This window comes from Salminus brasiliensis, chromosome 20 (genome assembly GCF_030463535.1).
Source record: "Salminus brasiliensis chromosome 20, fSalBra1.hap2, whole genome shotgun sequence".
Lineage (NCBI taxonomy): Eukaryota > Metazoa > Chordata > Actinopteri > Characiformes > Bryconidae > Salminus > Salminus brasiliensis.
The window spans coordinates 788,109-807,472 of NC_132897.1; the positions used below are offsets into that span (position 1 = coordinate 788,109).

At 43.7% G+C, this 19,364-nt stretch overlaps 1 protein-coding gene across 1 annotated transcript in view; it reads right to left on the minus strand.

Moving 5' to 3' along the window:
- Positions 1-18,212, minus strand: part of fbrsl1 (fibrosin-like 1) — a 432,366-nt gene extending 414,154 nt beyond the window's left edge. Inside the window, exon 1 of the mRNA XM_072665281.1 lies at positions 18,208-18,212. The gene's annotated coding sequence lies outside the window, so the exon portion shown is untranslated. The remainder of the gene's footprint in view (positions 1-18,207) is intronic.
- Between the last annotated feature and the right edge of the window lie 1,152 nt (positions 18,213-19,364).

Here is a 19,364-nt window from a genome sequence, read left to right on the forward strand (position 1 = left end):
CCGTGTGTAAAGGTTTAGTGATGATGATAAAGGCCGTGTGTAAAGGTTTAGTGATGGTGATAAAGGCCGTGTGTAAAGGTTTAGTGATGGTGATGAAGGCCGTGTGTAAAGGTTTAGTGATGATGATGATGATGAAGGCCGTGTGAAAAGGTTTAGTGATGATGATGATGATGAAGGCCGTGTGAAAAGGTTTAGTGATGATGATGATAAAGGCCGTGTGTAAAGGTTTAGTGATGATGATAAAGGCCGCGTGTAAAGGTTTAGTGATGATGATAAAGGCCGTGTGTAAAGGTTTAGTGATGGTGATGAAGGCCGTGTGTAAAGGTTTAGTGATGGTGATGAAGGCCGTGTGTAAAGGTTTAGTGATGGTGATGAAGGCCGTGTGTAAAGGTTTAGTGATGATGATAAAGGCCGTGTGTAAAGGTTTAGTGATGATGATAAAGGCCGTGTGTAAAGGTTTAGTGATGGTGATGAAGGCCGTGTGTAAAGGTTTAGTGATGATGATGATGAAGGCCGTGTGTAAAGGTTTAGTGATGATGATGATGAAGGCCGTGTGTAAAGGTTTAGTGATGATGATAAAGGCCGTGTGTAAAGGTTTAGTGATGATGATAAAGGCTGTGTGTAAAGGTTTAGTGATGATGATAAAGGCCGTGTGTAAAGGTTTAGTGATGATGATGATGATGAAGGCCGTGTGTAAAGGTTTAGTGATGATGATAAAGGCCGTGTGTAAAGGTTTAGTGATGATGATAAAGGCCGTGTGTAAAGGTTTAGTGATGATGATGATGATGAAGGCCGTGTGTAAAGGTTTAGTGATGATGATGATGAAGGCCGTGTGTAAAGGTTTAGTGATGATGATAAAGGCCGTGTGTAAAGGTTTAGTGATGGTGATGAAGGCCGTGTGTAAAGGTTTAGTGATGATGATGATGAAGGCCGTGTGTAAAGGTTTAGTGATGATGATGATGAAGGCCGTGTGTAAGGGTTTAGTGATGATGATGAAGGCCGTGTGTAAAGGTTTAGTGATGATGATGATGATGATGATGATGAAGGCCGTGTGTAAAGGTTTAGTGATGATGATGATGAAGGCCGTGTGTAAAGGTTTAGTGATGATGATGAAGGCCGTGTGTAAAGGTTTAGTGATGATGATAAAGGCCGTGTGTAAAGGTTTAGTGATGGTGATGAAGGCCGTGTGTAAAGGTTTAGTGATGGTGATGAAGGCCGTGTGTAAAGGTTTAGTGATGATGATAAAGGCCGTGTGTAAAGGTTTAGTGATGGTGATAAAGGCCGTGTGTAAAGGTTTAGTGATGGTGATGAAGGCCGTGTGTAAAGGTTTAGTGATGATGATGATGATGAAGGCCGTGTGTAAAGGTTTAGTGATGATGATGATGATGAAGGCCGTGTGAAAAGGTTTAGTGATGATGATGATAAAGGCCGTGTGTAAAGGTTTAGTGATGATGATAAAGGCCGCGTGTAAAGGTTTAGTGATGATGATAAAGGCCGTGTGTAAAGGTTTAGTGATGGTGATGAAGGCCGTGTGTAAAGGTTTAGTGATGGTGATGAAGGCCGTGTGTAAAGGTTTAGTGATGGTGATGAAGGCCGTGTGTAAAGGTTTAGTGATGATGATAAAGGCCGTGTGTAAAGGTTTAGTGATGATGATAAAGGCCGTGTGTAAAGGTTTAGTGATGGTGATGAAGGCCGTGTGTAAAGGTTTAGTGATGATGATGATGAAGGCCGTGTGTAAAGGTTTAGTGATGATGATGATGAAGGCCGTGTGTAAAGGTTTAGTGATGATGATAAAGGCCGTGTGTAAAGGTTTAGTGATGATGATAAAGGCTGTGTGTAAAGGTTTAGTGATGATGATAAAGGCCGTGTGTAAAGGTTTAGTGATGATGATAAAGGCCGTGTGTAAAGGTTTAGTGATGATGATAAAGGCCGTGTGTAAAGGTTTAGTGATGATGATAAAGGCCGTGTGTAAAGGTTTAGTGATGATGATAAAGGCCGTGTGTAAAGGTTTAGTGATGATGATGATGATGAAGGCCGTGTGTAAAGGTTTAGTGATGATGATGATAAAGGCCGTGTGTAAAGGTTTAGTGATGATGATGATGATGAAGGCCGTGTGTAAAGGTTTAGTGATGATGATGATGATGAAGGCCGTGTGTAAAGGTTTAGTGATGATGATGATAAAGGCCGTGTGTAAAGGTTTAGTGATGATGATAAAGGCCGTGTGTAAAGGTTTAGTGATGATGATAAAGGCCGTGTGTAAAGGTTTAGTGATGGTGATGAAGGCCGTGTGTAAAGGTTTAGTGATGATGATAAAGGCCGTGTGTAAAGGTTTAGTGATGGTGATAAAGGCCGTGTGTAAAGGTTTAGTGATGGTGATAAAGGCCGTGTGTAAAGGTTTAGTGATGGTGATGAAGGCCGTGTGTAAAGGTTTAGTGATGGTGATGAAGGCCGTGTGTAAAGGTTTAGTGATGGTGATGAAGGCCGTGTGTAAAGGTTTAGTGATGGTGATGAAGGCCGTGTGTAAAGGTTTAGTGATGATGATGATGATGATGATGATGATGATGAAGGCCGTGTGTAAAGGTTTAGTGATGATGATGATGATGAAGGCCGTGTGTAAAGGTTTAGTGATGATGATGATGAAGGCCGTGTGTAAAGGTTTAGTGATGATGATGATGAAGGCCGTGTGTAAAGGTTTAGTGATGATGATGAAGGCCGTGTGTAAAGGTTTAGTGATGATGATGAAGGCCGTGTGTAAAGGTTTAGTGATGATGATGAAGGCCGTGTGTAAAGGTTTAGTGATGATGATGATGATGAAGGCCGTGTGTAAAGGTTTAGTGATGATGATGATGATGAAGGCCGTGTGTAAAGGTTTAGTGATGATGATGATGATGAAGGCCGTGTGTAAAGGTTTAGTGATGATGATGATGATGAAGGCCGTGTGTAAAGGTTTAGTGATGATGATAAAGGCCGTGTGTAAAGGTTTAGTGATGATGATAAAGGCCGTGTGTAAAGGTTTAGTGATGATGATAAAGGCTGTGTGTAAAGGTTTAGTGATGATGATAAAGGCTGTGTGTAAAGGTTTAGTGATGATGATGATGAAGGCTGTGTGTAAAGGTTTAGTGATGATTATAAAGGCTGTGTGTAAAGGTTTAGTGATGATGATAAAGGCTGTGTGTAAAGGTTTAGTGATGATGATGATGAAGGCTGTGTGTAAAGGTTTAGTGATGATGATAAAGGCTGTGTGTAAAGGTTTAGTGATGATGATAAAGGCTGTGTGTAAAGGTTTAGTGATGATGATAAAGGCTGTGTGTAAAGGTTAGGGATGATAAAGGCTGTGTGTAAAGGTTCAGTCATTACCGGCTCCATCATGTTCTAATAACCTTATTGTCCACATTTGGCCCAGAACAATATCCTGACCTCTACCTTAAACCATGGTTGTTTTGTGCACCACATATGTTGATAAGGACCCCCATCTTCTGAAATCAGATCGGTCCTGGATTTGAACCCCCTGGTGTTGAGCTTTAGACGCTCCCTCAGTTCATTTTCATGGACGCTGCAATTTCCTCCCCATTCAATTTGTCTCACGCGGTGCAAAACTTAATTTACCGCCAGCCCACAGGTCATTAAGAATTCATACTGCTGAAACTAATACAGCTGTATTACACTAGTCCACAAGGCCGCGCCGTTTATGCAGTTTTAATTTATGGGTAAATTTTAAAGAGGGGCAGAAACGTGATATAAAATAACCGTACGAATCCACTCGCGGAACAAAGACTCGCCTGTACTGACTCGAGACTTACCTCTACTGACTCGACACTCGACTGTACTGATTTAAGACTTGTTTGTTTTGACTTGTCCGGCAGATTCAAGACTGAATACTTGTCTGCACTGATTCCAGACTCGTCTTCAGATTGTCTGTATTGATTCGAGATTCAAGACTTGCCAGTACTGACTCGAGACTCGACTTTAGTGGTTCAAGCCTTGTCTGTATTGACTTCAGAGACTTAACTAAAGATTCAAGACTTAACTAAAGACGTGCCTGTACCGACTCCAGACCCGTCTTCAGATTGTCTGTACTGACTTGAGACTCGACTCCAGACCTGCCTGTACTGACTCAAGACCTGCTAGTAGTGACTCGAGACCTGCCCTGAGACCTGTATGTCTTGACTCAAGACTCGACTGTACTGATTTAAGACTTGTTTGTATTAACAAGTCTTGCGTGTCCTGCAGATTGACTGACTCCAGGCTTGCCTGTACTGCCTCAAAGCTTGCCTGTATTGACTTGGCTTGTGAGCTCAAGATCTCTCCCTCTCTCTCTCTCCCTCTCGCTTTCAATTTTTTTGTTTTGTTCTCTCTATTATTGCCTCTCTTTTGTCCCTTTTGTTCTTTTGATAAAAAAAAATCTCTCTTTTGTTCTCTCTCTATATATTTCCCCTTTCTGCCTCCCTCCCTCTCTCTCGCTCTTTATATATATGGAGTGACTCTCTCTAGAAGACCATTTTAATCAGCACCAGGCTCCTGTTCTTTCCTCCTGAGCGTCACTTTTCTGAGAGGTAAATCTGTTTAAACTGATGGAAAGCGGTCATTGTTTTAATTGCGTGGGCAGACGTGTACAATTAAAGCCCCTTTGAGGGAGAATTCAGACGCAGAAATGGAATGTGAAATGAAGTCGATAATGGTTTTGTTTGGAACGGCACCGTGGGGTTTCTAACAAGGCCGAGAGGAAGCCTCAGGCCACGACTAATCACTCCTGCTTCACTTTACTCCACTTTAATTCTGTCTAATTAAGATTTATACTGAGCTTTTCCTGAGTTTGGACTTTATTAACCATCTACAGAGAACTACACACATCCTCAGATCTCAGAACCACACATCTCTCTTTTTTTAGCACTGTCGGGATAAAATCCCTGATCTCCAGGGGTCTCTCTTTGCTGATTTTTAAAAAATTATTAATAATTTAAAAACATCTGTGTGAACAGATAAGGATCCCCTAACCCTCCCATCTTAGCCCCACCCATGCTGCCTGCAGCAGCCCAGACAAGCCCATTCATCCTGCAGCAGTTTAGCCCCACCCATTTAGCCCACAGCAGTTTAGGCCCACCCATTCAGCCTACAGCAGTTTAGGCCCACCCATTCAGTCCGCAGCAGTTTAGCCCCACCCATTAAGCCCGCAGCAGTTTAGGCCCACCCATTCAGCCCACAGCAGTTTAGGCCCACCCATTAAGCCCACAGCAGTTTAGCCCCACCCATTAAGCCCACAGCAATTTAGCCCCACCCATTAAGCCCACAGCAGTTTAGCCCCACCCATTCAGCCCACAGCAGTTTAGCCCCACCCATTCAGCCCACAGCATTGTTACAGCTACAGCTTGTTGATCTAAATGTAAGACACTAGTAGAGGTTACCTGTCGCTCGTTATCAACTGAAATAAATCGCTCCGTCTACGTCAGGCAGACAACCCAGACCTGCTGCCTGTGGTTTCATTCTCAGTACAGGGGTTACACCTGAACGTTCCTCTATCAAAGCGCCTCTGTACCGTGATGTGATTAATCATCACCAGTAGCAATAACATCATCCTCCAGCGCCGCTGCTGAATTGGCCTGGACACGTTATTAATCTCCGCAGTTGTTGCAGGTTATTGCTCTAATGATTACGCCTCCCTGTCACACTAACGAGCCGTCTCCCCGCATTCGCTCCAACGCCATAAATATTTACTCACCGCTGTTAGTGCGCTACAACACACCTGTGGTAATATTACCCACGAGGCCGTGCAGTCTTCCAGCACACCTCCCTCTTAGTGTTGTTCTGCCAGATCTGAAGCCTTGGAGGAGCTGTGGAGGGGGAAGAACATCAAACCCAATAAGCCACATCTTTCATCTCCTTACAGCTCGGCGTAATGAAAACACTGCGAGAGCGCTGGGAAACAGGCTGTACAGCATGATGTAAACACGGCCAAGTTTAAAGGGCTGCTGTGTTTATTTCTTTTTCATTCGCTTTGTTTTTTTTCCGCTAGTGTTAACTACTGCACTACATGTCCAAATGTTTGTGGACATCCCTTTTAATGAATAGGACTCTCTGGAGCAGATCAACATCATGAGCCTATTGGCTCCATGCTACCTAATGCCAGGCGTGGGGGGTATAAAGCCCCCCAGCACTGAGCTGTGGAGCAGAGGAAGAACTGTGTTCTATATTGCTGAATGCAAACTAATCCTCACAGCAAAGCTCCTCCAAAATCTAGCTGAAGGCCTAAGGACTAAGATCAAGAAAGGGCAAGAATTTACAATTTAACACCCCGAAACCAGGAGTAGCCAGGTCTAAGACCAGGATGGGGCGAGATATAATTAGCATCAACGCCAAGATAGAGACTAAGAGAGGGAAGGACAGAGGCTGGAAGTGGAAACAGAACACCTTACAGCCAATCAGATGGCATGGATAGACAAACGGATAAACAGACAGATGAGCGAATGGATGGATAGATGGATGGATGGACGGATGGATGTATAGATGGATATATGGACGGATGGACAGATGGATGTATGGACGGATGGACGGACGGATGGATGGACGGATGGATGATGTATAGATGGATATATGGACGGATGGACGTATAGAAGGATATATGTACGGATGGATGGACGCATGGATGGATATATGGATGGATGGAAGTATAGATGGATATATGGACTGATGGATATATGGACGGATGGATGATGTATAGATGGATATATTGATGGATGGACGGATGGATGTATAGAAGGATATATGGACGGCTGGATGGACAGATGGATGGACGGATGGATGGATATATGGACAGATGGAGGGATGGATATATGGACGGATGGACGTATAGAAGGACATATGGACGGATGGACGTATAGAAGGATATATGGACATATGGACGGATGGACGTATAGAAGGATATATGGACGGATGGACGGATGGACGATGGATGGATGGACGGATGGACATATAGAAGGATAGATGGATGGATGGATGGATGGACGGATGGACGGATGGACATATAGAAGGATAGATGGATGGATGGATGGATGGACGGATGGATGTATAGATGGATATATGGACGGATGGACAGATGGATGTATGGACGGATGGATGGACGGATGGACGTATAGAAGGATATATGGACGGATGGATGGACGCATGGATGGATATATGGATGGATGGAAGTATAGATGGATATATGGACTGATGGATATATGGATGGACGGATGGATGTATAGAAGGATATATGGACGGCTGGATGTATAGATGGATATATGGACGGCTGGATGGACAGATGGATGGACGGATGGATGGATATATGGACGGATGGACGTATAGAAGGACATATGGACGGATGGACGTATAGAAGGATATATGGACGGATGGACGGATGGACGATGGATGGATGGACGGATGGACGTATAGAAGGATATATGGACGGATGGATGTATAGAAGGATATATGGACGGATGGATGGACGTATAGAAGGATATATGGACGGATGGATGGACGTATAGAAGGATATATGGACGGATGGATGGACGTATAGAAGGATATATGGACGGATGGATGGACGCTTGAATGGATATATGGATGGATGGAAGTATAGATGGATATATGGACTGATGGATATATGGACGGATGGATGATGTATAGATGGATATATTGACGGATGGACGGATGGATGTATAGAAGGATATATGGACGGCTGGATGTATAGATGGATATATGGACGGCTGGATGGACAGATGGATGGACGGATGGATGGATATATGGACGGATGGACGTATAGAAGGACATATGGACGGATGGACGTATAGAAGGATATATGGACGGATGGACGGATGGACGATGGATGGATGGACGGATGGACGTATAGAAGGATATATGGACGGATGGATGGACGTATAGAAGGATATATGGACGGATGGATGGACGTATAGAAGGATATATGGACGGATGGATGGACGTATAGAAGGATATATGGACGGATGGATGGACGCATGGATGGATATATGGATGGATGGAAGTATAGATGGATATATGGACTGATGGATATATGGACGGATGGATGATGTATAGATGGATATATTGACGGATGGACGGATGGATGTATAGAAGGATATATGGACGGCTGGATGGACAGATGGAGGGATGGATGACGGACGGATGGATATATGGACGGATGGACGTATAGAAGGAATTATGGACAGATGGACGTATAGAAGGATATATGGACGGATGGATGGACGGATGGATGGATGGATATATGGATGGAAGGAAGTATAGATGGATATATGGACTGATGGATATATGGACGGATGGATGATGTATAGATGGATATATTGACGGATGGACGGATGGACGTATAGAAGGATAGATGGATGGATGGATGGATGGACGGATGGATGTATAGATGGATATATGGACGGATGGACAGATGGATGTATGGACGGATGGACGGACGGATGGATGATGTATAGATGGATATATGGACGGATGGACGTAAAGATGGATATATGGACGGATGGACGTATAGAAGGATATATGGACGGATGGACGTATAGAAGGATATATGGACGGATGGACGTATAGAAGGATATATGGACGGATGGATGGACACATGGATGGATATATGGATGGATGGATGGACGCATGGATGGATATATGGATGGATGGAAGTATAGATGGATATATGGACTGATGGATATATGGACGGATGGATGATGTATAGATGGATATATTGACGGATGGACGGATGGATGTATAGAAGGATATATGGACGGCTGGATGGACAGATGGAGGGATGGATGACGGACGGATGGATATATGGACGGATGGACGTATAGAAGGAATTATGGACGGATGGATGGACGTATAGAAGGATATATGGACGGATGGATGGACGCATGGATGGATATATGGATGGATGGAAGTATAGATGGATATATGGACTGATGGATGGACGGATGGATGGATGGATATATGGATGGAAGGAAGTATAGATGGATATATGGACTGATGGATATATGGACGGATGGATGATGTATAGATGGATATATTGACGGATGGACGGTTGGATGTATAGAAGGATATATGGACGGCTGGATGGACATATGGACGTATGGAGGGATGGATGACGGATGGATGATGTATAGATGAATGTATGGATGGATGGATGTATAGATGGATGTATGGATGATGGATGTATAGATGGATGGATGTATAGAAGGATATATGGACGGATGGATGGATGTATAGAAGGATATATGGACGGATGGATGTATAGATGAATATATGGGTGGATGGATGTATAGAAGGATATATGGACGGATGGATGTATAGATGAATATATGGGTGGATGGATGGATGGATGTATAGAAGAATATATGGGTGGATGGAGGGATGGAGGGATGTATAGATGAATGTATGGACGGATGGATGGATGGATGTATAGATGGGTGATGTATGGATGGATGGATGTATAGATGGAAGCAACCTATAGCTATTACACAATACAGCACAGTAATACAGTACAATAATAAAGAATAACATACATGAAAAATAAAGATAAATAAAAATAAATAAGAATAAAGAATGAAAAAATGTGCAAGAGGAGCTAAACGATAAACAATAAACGACAGCACTGAATTGTTGTATTTAAGTCTCAATAGTGTCCAGGAGTGCAGATGTACAGGATGTACAGTAACATGCAAAACTAGTGTAAAAAAACTGTAGAGGAACTATCTGAAGAACAAGAACAGGAGGAACTGGCTGTGCTGTATTTAGAGGACGGTTATACCGCTCTTCTGCTCCTTGTCTTGGCCGGCTGGTTTAGCAGCAGTGCTGGTTTAGCGAAGTGTTGATGGGACGATAAATGAAAGCAGAGCTGAAGTGCTGACGGATCTGATCTGCTGCTTTCTCTGTGGGATGTTCTCGCTTTCAAATCTGCTTCAAAACTAAACAAAACAAAGTGGAAGCAGTTTATTGTTTGGGTTCTGACCTTTCTGAAAAGCCCTGATTATTCTTTTCATACACACACACACACACACACACACACACACACACACACACACACACACACACACACACACACACACACACATACATACACACATTTAATGAGCTCAATCTGAGCTGGTGTTTAAGCTCATTAACCTTTGCTGGATGGTATAAACACCATGCCAGTGTGCTGGCAACACACACACACACAGTGACTAATGCTGGGGTGGCTTACACTCTTCAGAAAGGGGTTCTTTAGTGACAACTGAAAGAACCGACTGGATGCTTAAACGGCTCTTTGCCGGGTTAAAGGGTTCATCTCATTGGTGGAAAACCTTTTGTTGACAGTACTGCCCCAGATCACACACCCATGTGGGGTCTGTGTATGTAGCCCAACTAGGAAAGGGTTGTATATGGGTTCCGTGTTGGTTCCACATATAGATGCTTACCAGGGTCAGTGATGGGACCAGGAGGGGTTAAACATGGGCCCTGTCTGAGTTGTACACTGCATACGGGGCCTAGATGGGACCCAAGTGAGTACTCCTTCCCACAGGTTCTTGGTATGGGGGGGTGTCTTACCAGGGGGGTGTCTTAACAGCTGCCACTGTTGGGCCCTTGAGCAAGGCCCTTTACCCTCTCTGCTCCCCGGGCGCTGGAGTTGGCTGCCCACCGCTCTGGGTGTGTGTGTGTACTCACTGCCCCTAACACATGTGTGTGTGTGAGTGTGTGTTCACTACCAGATGGGTTAAATGCGGAGGACACATTTCGCTGAACAGTGTACACTGTTCAGTGACAAATACGTGCACCTTTACCTTTATATGAGCAGGAGTCTCTAAGGGTTTTCTAGGTCTTCTAAATCTCATCTTGACCTCCACAATTCCCCTGAACTCTTCCCCAGCCTTGTGGGCATTGGTTACTGATGGAGATGTCAATCCATAGCTCTTTAAAACCCTTAAACTGTAAAGATCCGACGACGTGTTCAAAAATGAAGCCTTTGCAACACATAGGGGGGCCTATACTTTTGCACAGGCTGCGTTGATAATTTAGATGTGTTGCATTTCATGTTATGAACTGTCCATTAGCATGTGCTTATATATAGTTGAGCTGTGTCAAATGGAAACCTGCCGCTGTTCTCACACTCATTATCTACCGCAGGCTGATAATTTTCCATATTTATTATTACAATTATGTAATTGTGTCATTTGCCAAGGGTGTCCAAACTTTTGCATAAGACGGTATAAAATGTAGAAGCAGTACAGAGAAATAAGATGCTGATTCTAATGTAGTAGAGGTTTACGAACGCAGTTAAACGGACAGAATGCAGATATTTTAGAGCAGGATGTCAGCATCACCTACACACTGTGCTGCTCTTTGATATGGTTTAGAATAATTAATTAGATTAAAGCAATTATCTCCTGATGTGATATGATGGAGAGGTCATTGCACATCTTTTTAAAACCCTTAAACTGTAAATGAATGCACTTATTAATATTAAGCTAAAACTACAATTACTGTAAAGCAAGGCTTTATGGTGTGCCACAGGGTTCTATTTTAGGGCCTAATAGTAGTGAAGTGTAGGCCTGCTTACACGGTTTAATTAGTTTCAGGGGTTAAAAGACATTTTCTTCATTCTTAATATGACTAAAAATACTGCTGAACAGAACGGATGTAAATTAAAATATACACCGTGTTAAAGAGCGGCATGTACGCAGTAAAGCTCTACAGTATCTGACTCAACTGTGCCAATTTACACCGTACAGCTCAACGCAAACAGTGGAGCTGTGTCACATGGAAACCTGCCGCTGTTCTCACACTCTCATTATCTACCGCAGGCTGATCATTTTCCATATTTATTATTACAATTATTACCAATATGTAACTACACATATATATATATACACATTTTTCAAGTTTCTCATTTTTTCTCTCTTTGTCTTAAATGTTGTTTATTTTATAGTGTTTATTTATGGAGTGTTCATTTTATATTGTGTTTATTTTATAGAGTGTTTGTTTTTTGAAGTGTTTATTATATAGTATGTTTTGTTTATGGAGTCTTTAATTTAGTGTTTTTGTGTAATAGTGTTTTTATGGAGTGTTTATTTTAGTGTTTCTTTATAGAGTGTTTATTTTAGTGTTTCTTTATTGAGTGTTTATTTATAGTGATTGTTTATGGAGTGTTTATTTATAGTGATTGTTTATGGAGTGTTTATTTATAGTGATTGTTTATGGAGTGTTTATTTATAGTGTTTATTCTATAATGTGTTTGTTTAGGGAGTGTTTGTTTAGGGAGTGTTTGTTCTTACATGAATGGTTGCAACTTTAACAACTGCAATTTCCCTCCTGGGATCAATAAAGTATTTCTGAGATTACTGCTGCTACTGTAGGAATAGACCCTAGAATTAAACTCCCTACTGCTCTCCAGTACAATACCTACTGCTGCTCTCATGCTGATTTTATGTAATATATATGTACATATTTAAATATACAGAAATGTATATCTCACTCACACACACACACACACACACACACACACACACACACACACACACACACACACACACACACACACACACACACACCTCCCAGCCTCCAGCCAGCACAGCGTGGAGGATGTGTTGAACTCCATCAGCAGCAGCTCAGTGGACGCTATTGTATTGCAGTTGGTAGCTATGGTTTTGCTAAGTAGTTGCTAGGTTGTAGTGATGTTGCTAGGTGTTGTCATGGTGTATAGCATCACTATCACACAAAAAGAAACAACAACTTGTATCTCCATTTAAACCAACAGAAATGCTCCAAAATTACCTGAAATTAAATCTTCCACTGCTCCACAGCTCCTCAATGCTGGGGGGCTTTATACCCCTCTAGCCCACGCCTGGCATTATTAGGCAGCATGGAGCCAATAGGGTCATGATGTTGATCTGCTCCAGAGAGTCCTATTCTATTGGCAGTACTTCTTCTCTACAGGCACTAGACAAGCTGTGTGTGCATTTGCACATCTGTGTCAGCAATGGGTGCAACTTAAAGTAGCTGAATGCATTCATTAGAAGGGGTGTCCACAAACATTTGGACACGTAGTGTATCTCATTAAGGCAGTGCGCTCAATTCTGCCCCTTCTCTTAGTCTAATATGTTATAGGTTAGATGTATACTGTAACACTGCAGATCCTCTGGGATCAATAATTCTATTGGTCTATTCTATTCTATTGGGAAGAACAGAAGATCCTGTAAACTGCAGAACTCTTATCCTCACGTCCTCTTTCTTTAGGCCACAGCACTCGGCCTTCATTCTGGCTTTTGGTCTGAACCGCCAGCCACAATAAAGCTTGTGTACGAGTGCATCATAACAAGCCCCCTCCCACCCCCAGTCCCAATCCAACCCCCCCTGCCCCAGGCGGGCCGCTAATTCATTCATCCACTCGGAGGAGGTTAAGAGGTACGGATAGCATGAAGGATTAATGTGTGAGGCAACTGCTTCTACTGCTTAAAGGTCAAAGCGCTGTTCACGGCCCATGATAGGATCCATTAAATTTGCCTCCCGGCTCACAGAGACGAGGAAGGGACACCGGCGCCGCCCAGTAGCACTGTTATTGGGAACACTGGCCCCAATAATGCACAGTGACAGTGAGGAACCAGGTTTTGCTGTCTGGGAAGCAGCCTGTGCTGAATAATAACAGAACGAGATGAAATGAAGAGTTATAGCGCCATCTGGTGGCTGGGAATGGAAGCGCACTATTGCATAACCAGCAGGCTGTGTGCTGCACTGTTAATAATGACATACACTGCAGGAGAAGCTGTCTGTGCGAGACCAGTCATCTCCAGTCTAATCTAACAGTCCAATATTTATCTTTTTAGATTATTTTAGCAATAATATTATAGTGTTTTTATTATATTGACAGATTATTTTGCTTTATATCAGAAAAAACTGCTAAAGACTAAAGACTAGAAAACTAGAGCTGTGGAGCGGTCGCTCAGCTTAAGTGGTTTCCACTTCCAGGCTGTTGCTAGGCTGTTGCTACATGATCACACAAGGGTGAATGTGGTTGCTAGGTGGTTGGTACAGTGTTGCTAGGTTGATATAATATTGCCATGCTGTTGCTATGGTCTCCCAAGTGATTGCTAGGGTATCGCTTAGTAGATGTTAGGTAATAGCTGCCACTTCCAGGTAGTTGCTAGGCAGTTGCTAGGCAGTTGTTGCATGATCACAAGGGTAAGAGTGGTTGCTAAGTGTTGCTAAGTGCTACTGTGTTGCTATGACATCCCATGTGGTTGCTATGGTGTTTCTAAATGGTTCATATGGTATCTCAGAAGGTAGTTATGGTGTTGCAAAGTGGTTGCTATGGTGTTGCTATGGTAATTGCATCGGTATGTCATTTTGTTTGTTTTATTCATCGTTTCTTGCGGTAAGAACATTATCAGGGCAGATAAGCGAATAAAATCTTTTGATGTTCTTCTAACAATCCAGGCGAGATCTGAGAGGACGTGACTTTGCAGAGTAATTTTAATATTAAATGGTTCACAGATGAAAGCGTCTGCAGCAGCGCTCTCTGCTCTCTTAATGAATAATGAATATCTATTGATTTTAAGCCAATCACACAAGGGAAGCTAATGGTAGCGTTGCTCAACATGGGTAAAAGCCCTTTGCTCAGATCGGCCTGCAGAAGCAAGCGTCAGAGCCTGCTGGAATTAAAGTGTCCCCCTGAAGGTCAGCAAGGCAGCATGAGGTCATTAGATGGGCCTGAACCAGTCAAATCATGATTCATCGCCAGAAGCAGTCTGACCACTGCTCCAACGCCTGCCCCGACTTCATCACAGCCAAGTCTGAAGGTTATACAGCCCTCATCTCTCGCTCACATAGCCACACGGTCTCTCTCTTTCTCTCTCGCTCTGTCTGTCTGTGTGTCTCTGTCTCTCTCTCTGTCTCTCTCTGTCTCTCTCTCTCTCACAGCCACACTGTCTGTCTGTGTCTGTCTCTCGCTCAGCCACTCTGTCTGTCTGTGTGTGTGTGTGTGTCTCTCTCTGTCTGTCTGTCTTTTTTCTCTCTGCCACTCTGTCTGTCTGTCTGTCTCTGTCTCTCTCTTGCTGTCTGTCTGTCTCTCTCACTGCCTCTCTCTCCCTGTCTCACAGCCACTTTGTCTGTCTGTCTGTGTGTGTCTCTCTCTCTCTCTTTCTCTCACACACACACAGCCTCTTGCTTGCTGTCTCTCTCTCTGTCTCTCTCAGTCACTCTGTCTGTCTGTGTGTGTGTCTCTCTCAGCCACTGTCTGTGTGTCTGTGTCTCTCCCTCTTTGTCTCTCTCTGTCTGTCTGTAAATCTCTGTCTGTCTGTCTGTCTGTCTGTCTGTTAATCTGTCTGTCTCTCGTGCTCTGTCTCTCGTCAGTCCCTGTTGCTCTCTGTGTCTGTCTGTCTGTTTGTGTCTCTCTCTCTCAGCCTGTCTGTGTGTCTGTGTGTCTCTCGCTCTCTCTCTTTCTCCCTGTCTGTCTGTATCTGTCTGTCTGTGTCTGTCTGTCTGTGTCTGTCTGTGTCTGTGTCTCTTTCTCTCTCTCTCTCTCTCTGCCACACGGTCTGTCTCTGTCTCTATCTCTCTCACAGTCTCTCTCTTGCTGTCTGTCTGTCTCTCTCACTCTCTCTCACAGCCTCTCTCTCCCTAACTCACAGCCACTTTGTCTGTGTCTGTGTGTGTCACACACACACACACACACACACACACACACACACACACACACACACACACACACACACACACCCTCTTGCTTGCTGTCTCTCTCTCTCTGTCTCTCACAGCCACACTGTCTGTCTGTGTCTGTCTCTCTCTCAGCCACTCTGTCGGTGTGTCTGTGTCTCTCTCTGTCTGTCTGTAAATCTCTGTCTGTCTGTCTGCCTGTTAATCTGTCTGTCTCTCACGCTCTGTCTCTCTTTGCCTGTCGTCGGTCCCTGACGCTCTGTGTCTGTCTGTGTCTCTCTCTGAGCCACTCTGTCTGTCTGTGTCTGTCTGTCTGTGTGTGTCTGTCTGTGTGTGTCTCTCTCTCTCTCTCTCTCTCTGTTTGTCTGTCTGTCTGTCTGTGTGTGTCTGTCTGTGTGTGTCTCTCTCTCTCTCTCTCTCTCTCTCTCTCTCTCTGTTTGTCTGTCTGTCTGTCTGTCTGTCTGTCTGCCTGTAAATCTGTCTGTCTGCTTGTAAATCTGTCTGTCTGTCTGCCTCTCATGCTCTGTCTCTCTGTCTGTCCACTCTCTGTCTGTCTTTGTCTCTCTCGCTCTCTGGGTCTCGCTCTCTGCCTCAGTTTCTCTCCGTCTCTCTGTCTGTCTCTGTATCTGTCTGCCTGCCTGCCTGTCTGTCTGAAATCAGGGGTACTAGCAGGTACTTTGTCCCCCTTCGCCGCAGAAACAGCCTCTACTCGTCTGGGAAGGCTTTACTCTAGATTTTGGAACATTGCTGTGAGAGGGATTTGGTTGCATTCAGGCTGACAAGAGCAAGAGCATCAGTGAGATCAGGTTCTGCTGTTGGAGGATTAGTTCTGCCACTCCAACTCATCCAATTGGTCATCCATCAATCATCCCTCTGGAGAACACGGTTACACCTAATGGTGATGAAGACGCTGCCTGATGCCTGAGACACGGTTCTACCAGAGTTCTGAGAAGAGTTCGGCTCTAGAACCTGCTTTTAGAACCAGATCATTAAAATGGTGGAGGGATACATGCTGCAGGGTGTAGTGCAGCTACAGAAAGTAGTCCCTAAAGAGAACTGGATTAGTGGAAACTCTCTATTCACTATTTTACCATCATCATCTTCATCATCATCATTCCATATAAAACACAGAAGACTTGCGTAGCTGCACTGGTGGGTTTGGATAGCTTTTAAAAGCGCATATCATTTAAATGGTGGAGGGATACATGCTGCAGGGTGTTGTGTAGTGCTAACAGTCGGATCTCCACAGAACTAATAAATCTGTCTGACTTTAAGCTCACTTATAAATGTCTAGACGAGAATGACTGGTGACTGATGATCCAGCAAGTGATGAGCTAGCTAAGCAAAGGCTAGCTCAGCTACAGCTCCACCGAGTATCAGATGGCCCAGAGCAGCTGCTGCTGACTAACTGCTGACCCCGACACAAGCGCTGACCATAAAAACTGGTGTCTGAGAGTGAAGTTGAGCAGCTGAGGAGGCCGGTTCTATCAGCTATCTAGGCTTAGACAGGTTAGCTAGCAGGCTAAAGACCAGCTAAACAGGCCATGTGCCAGCTAACTGAGGCTCACATCACACCTGTTTAGAGGATAAAGCCTCATTTCAGAGCATGGAGTCGAGGGAACGGGAAACTATTAGTAGACTGAATCATCCAAGTTTACTTGCTCTGCCTTTCTGCGTCGCTAAACTTAAGATAAGATAGTCCTTTTATTAGTCCTGCAGTGGGGAAATTCCCAAACTTGCACATTTTTAAACTTGCAACTACGGTGGACCAATCAGTGAGCTCCCACAGCTCTATTAAACGCACATGGGGGAATGAGCTGATTTGACCGTGAACCATATAGACCTAGGACACATCAGACACGGACACGTTTTAATATGTCGTCCTCATTTTGAGAGACCGTCCATTTTTTTAATATTGCGGTAAATGATATTAGCATTATATTGCTAAGCCTAATGCGGTCAGTTATATATTCTTAGAAAGAGAGAAAATCGGAATTGGCCAGTCTTTAAAAAAAAGACATTGCAATCGGGGCGTCTCTCGTGTTCAAAGCCTGTACAATTCTCTTTGGGCCGTCTCGAGACACATCCTGACTTCTTTGTGATTCTTCACCACACGGGAACATATCCATCCACCCGCTCTGCTCAGACAGTCTGAATTCTGCTGAGCCGAGGAGCTTTATTACACCTCTGAAAGCCTCGCACGGGCCTTTAATGGAGCATATAAAGCTAATACAAGAGGAGCCGTAAAAAGGGCACGGACCCCCAACGGCAAGTCATCAGACCGGGTTCAGGGTGAGAGTCAGCTCTGACACAGGGAGCTTTATCACTCTCTGCTGAAAGCTGATCTCCCTCTCTCTGTGTTAAAGCCCCTCACAAGAAACACAGTCCTCCCCTCCCTCCTCCTGTAAGAATATCAGACTATTATTTAATGAATTTCTGCACATTTTTAAACTTGCTTTATACGGTTATGCTGTAGTGTAGTGTTGCTAGGTGGTTGCTAAGTAGTTGCAAGGCGGTTAATGCCTGTGGGTAGGGCATTGCTTGGCATTTGCTATAGTATCCTGAGTAATTACTATGGGTTAGCTAAGTACATATTAGGTGGTTGCTACAGTGTTGCTTGGTGGTTGTTGTGGTATCCCAGATGGTTCTTAAATGTTTTTTAAATGGTTGCTATGATGTGTAATTGCATTGGTATGTCATTTAGCTTGTTTTATTAATGTGTTAAAGCCCCTCACAAGAAACACAGTCCTCCCCTCCCTCCTACTGTAAGAATATCAGACTATTATTTAATGAATTTCTGCACATTTTTAAACTTGCTTTATATGTTTATGCTCTATAAGCTCTAAGAAGGTTCTACCTCAGGAACACTGGTGGAACCGTTTAGGAAGTTCATACTGGTTGGTTGCTAAGGTGTTGCTGCCATGGTGTTGCTAGGTGGTTGCTATGATATCCCAGGTGGTTGTTATGGTGTTGTAGTTGCAAGGCGGTTAATGAATGTGGCTAGGGCATTGCTTGGTATTTGCTATTTGTTAGTATCCCAAGTGATTACTACAGGTTAGCCAAGTTCATCTTAGGTGGCTGCCATGGTGTTGCTAGGTGGTTGCTAAGTAGTTGCAAGGTGGTTAATGCCTGTGGGTAGGGCATTGCTTGGCATTTGCTATAGTATCCTGAGTGATTACTATGGATTAGCTAAATTCATATTGGGTGGTTGCTACAGTGTTGCTTGGTGGTTGCTATGGTATCCCAGGTGGTTCTTGAGGTGTTTTGAAATGGTCCATATGGTATCTCAGGTGGTTGCTATGGTATCCCTGGCAGTTGATACAGTGTTTTTAAATGGTTGCTATGGTGTTGCTATGGTAATTGCATTGGTAGGTCATTTAGCTTGTTTTATTAGTGTGTTAAAGCCCCTCACAAGAAACACAGTCCGCCCCTCCCTCCTACTGTAAGAATATCAGACTATTATTTAATGAATTTCTGCACATTTTTAAACTTGCTTTATATGTTTATGCTCTATAAGCTCTAAGAAGGTTCTACCTCAGGAACACTGGTGGAACCCTGTAGGACATACATCTGAAGCTGGTCATAAGTAGTGTGCTGTTGGGATTATTGGACAGCAGGTTTTGCTTCACCCATGTGCAAAATCTTAGCCTTAGTTCTATAGCTATATACGTATTTGTCTGGAA